Source organism: Neovison vison, chromosome 11 (assembly GCF_020171115.1).
Source record: "Neovison vison isolate M4711 chromosome 11, ASM_NN_V1, whole genome shotgun sequence".
In the NCBI taxonomy this organism is placed as follows: domain Eukaryota; kingdom Metazoa; phylum Chordata; class Mammalia; order Carnivora; family Mustelidae; genus Neogale; species Neogale vison.
In genome coordinates, this window is record NC_058101.1 from 119,804,700 (window position 1) to 119,808,510 (window position 3,811).

Genomic DNA, 3,811 nt, shown 5'->3' on the forward strand with positions numbered 1-3,811 from the left:
AAGAAGTTGGTGGCAAAAGAGGTACTTAAGAGGTTTGCAATCCACTTAAGGCTTTTCTCTTCCTCTTTTACCAAGTCGCTAAATTTGACAGAGCTTTGCCGGATGTGGCCCTGGCAAACCCTTGGAGGAGCAAACCAGCTGTGAGCCGGCTGCTCAGCTTGGAGCAGGAATGCAGAGCAACACCCAAGACAAACAAGGGGCAAAAATTAACCAGACCGCCAGACTGAAGATTGGTAATTCATATCTGTACAAAACAGTTTGTAATCTGGCTCTTTAATTTTTTATATTCATTATTTTCTTAATGTGGCAAATATTTAACTTTTAAGTACATAATCCAGTTTTTCAAGCGTGTGGTATGGACAGACATTATAAAACTTTGACTATCTCAAAAGCCAGATTAATCAAACTTTGGGAAGAATTGTTCTGAAGACTGAAGAATGCAGAACTTTTGGCATATAGCAGCTCCATCACAACCTCTACACTAAGAGACTTGACTATACTAATAGGACTTAAGCACTTTGAGGCCTTGTCCTTACGCTTGTCCCAGAACATCCCTTAAAATGCCTGTGTGGAAAAGGTAACAGTGCAGGAGAATTGACTGTTCCAGGCAAAACCTCCTGATAGACAGACAGTACCTACATCTCTCTCTTAGAGCAGTTTCTTTCAAAAGTTGCAATTATAAATCCTTTCTCTGCCCTTTGTGTTAAAAATCTGCTATGCAGAACTATTTCCTCAAGGACCTGAGAGCCCCTCACTTTAAAATGCAATCATTCAGAGAGAGATGCAATCATTCAGAGAGAGAACTCCCCAGTCCCTGTGGGAGAATATGGGCTTAACTTTAATGGACATCTTTCTTCATCCTGGACTGCTGCCTCTTGTCATAAAGATAGAAGTTTTTTATCTGACAGGCACCAGCTAATAAACCAGATGGCCTACTCATGGAATCAGCAACTCACCCCTTTAACACCCCTCAGTGCCTTTCCCTTAGCACACTCCAGCCTTTAAAAGTCTCCAGCCTTCTGTTTCAGGGAGGTTTTTAGTCACACAGTAGTTATTACTGAATAAAATGTGTCCTTAGCTAGTATCCAGGTTTGTTTATTTTTGACAATTCTTTCAGATTGTAGAGTACTATTATTAAAATGAGTTTGCTTTTTAAAAAATAAATTTCTGAATTTGGCTTCCTCTGGTCAGATACATTTTGCGCTCATTGTTGACAGCTCTTAGCTTCTGCTTAAACCAGAAATCTAATTAGGCGGGCTCTGTTTAAAATGTTCAGCTCTGGGGTTCCTGGGTGGCTCAGAGGGTTAAGCCTCAGCCTTTAGCTCAGGTCATGGTCTCAGGGTCCTGGGATCGACCCCCACATCGGGCTCTGTGCTCAGCGGGGAGCCTGCTTCCCCCCCCCTCCTCTCTCTGCCTGCCTCTCTGCCTACTTGTGATCTCTATCTGTCAAATAAATAAATAACATCTTTTTTTAAAAAAATGTTTAGCTCCCCTGAAGTATGCTGACAAATGAGTCATTAGGAAGAAGAGAAATAAGGCAGTGAGCCACAAAACGTTTGACCAGAAACAGGAGAGAGACAGTTATTCTCACAGAACTTTCCTCAAGATCTAGTTTTCTAACTACATTCCATAAAGAGAGATTGGAATGGACTTAGCTTAAAGAATTAACCCAACAGTGCAAATAAAACCAACTCCTCGGTAGTAGGATATACCACAATTAGCTCAGACAGCAGGTCTCGGTATGGGAGGGGGGAGTTTCCACCCTTTGGGAACATCTGCTAGAGTGTAGTGAGCATGGCTGTTGGCCCACTCGTGGGTAGAACCGAAATGCCATCTCTAATATTTACTGTTTTGTACTACCTTCCATTTATCTAAATCCCAAAGAAAGTGGGTATCATTAGAACATAAGTAGAGAGAAGTGAGGGCTTTTGTATTTAATTTTTTTATATAGTAACCACAAACCATCTTTAAGGGCTTCTTGCAATAGTTGGTGAGATAGGCAAAAGATGCTGCCTAATGAATGTTTTTAAGTAGGAAAGCAATGTATGTGATTACCGGAATTGATTTCAGGCATACTAAAATTGAAAGTGATTAAAATTTCAACTGTTTCTCCCTTGTTGTGTTCATTTCATTACATAACAATATTTATGGATTGCTATTTACCAAGCGTTCCAGGAATAAAGTTGTGAAAAGACAGACAAGGTCCTGCTCTCATGAAACTTACTGTCTAGGGGAGGTAAATGAATTGTAAATAACTAAACAAACTAGGAATTGCCTATTAGGAAAACTGCTATGAAGGGAGTAGACAACTTGCTGCATAAAAGAATAATAGAAACTGGAGTAACTATATTATAGGAGAAGAGTGTCAGCAAAGACTTCTCTGAGGAGATCACTCTTTTTTTTAACTTTTTAAAAAAATTTTATTAACATATAATGTATTATTAGCCCCAGGGGTACAGGTCTGTGAATGGCCAGGTTTACACACTTCACCACTCACCATAGCACATACCCTCCCCAATGTCCATAACCCAACCACCCTCTCCCTACCCCCCTCTCCCCAACCCCCCTCAGTTTGTTTTGTGAGATTAAGAGTCTCTTATGGTTTGTCTCCCTCCCGATCCCATCTTATTTCATGTATTCTTTTCCTACCCCCCAAACTCCCACGTTGCTTCCCAACTTCCTCATATCAGGGAGATCATATGATAGTTGTCTTTCTGAGGAGATCACTCTTGAGAAATATTTAAGGATGAGAAGCTGCCAGCCACTGGAAAACCTGGAGGGAAAGTATTCCAAGCAGAGAAGACTGTAAGTGCAAAATCTCTAAGGTAGAAAAGATCTTGGCCATAATCAAGGAACAGATAGGTCAATGTGCTAAGGCGTAGTAGTAAACCAGAAAGTGTGATCTGCAATGAAGCCAGAGAGGTAGCCAGGATGTTGGATGCAGCAGTCTGTTTCCCAATACCCATTTATTCATTCTTCTTTCTTCCATGCCATATGTAGAAATGTGTCCAGTTGGGGCACCTGCACGGTTTAGTCAGTTAAACATCTGCCTTCAGCTCAGGTCATGATCCCAGGATCCTGGGATGGATGGAGCACCACGTCTGGCTCACTGCTCAGTGGGGAGCCCGCTTCACCCTCTCTCTCAACACCCCCCTCACTTTCTCTCTCTCTGTTGAATAAATAAATAAAATCGGTGTTTGGGTTTTTTAAATCTTTAAAAAAAAAAATTACTCCCTATGGCAGCTAAGGGGGCCACACAACCCTTTCCTGGCCAATGAGATGAATGTGGTAGTCTACCGTGTGGATTTTCTGAGAAGGCCATTATTTTCCTGGCCAAAAGAGACCAGTGATTTATTAACTTTGCAATTTCCCCTCCCTCCTTTATTTCACTTGAAAAGAGGGCCCATTTCCTAGAGAAGGAGCAGCCGTCTTGAGATTCTAAAGACAAAAGCCATACACATGGATGGCAGAATAGGGTACAAGAAAGAACCTGAGGTTTTGGGTTTTTTTTTTTTTTATTTTTTTTTATTTTTGTTGTTGTTACTTCCTCAAGTAGTTGCACCAGTCCCGCGTTGGCTGCTTCTGGGCTGATAAGGAAAATAGTCCCCTTTATGACTAAGCTACTATAGGTTTATTTTCTGTAAAAATATGACCCAAGAACCAAATCATAAAAGGTCTTATAGGCTATGGTAAGGAATTAGCAGTTTATCCCAAGTGCAATGGAAAGGCATTAACATTGTACCAAACTTTATCCCTCAAAACACGGAGAAGTAGGCTTGTAGAAGTTGGAACTAGATAAACAGCAACATAG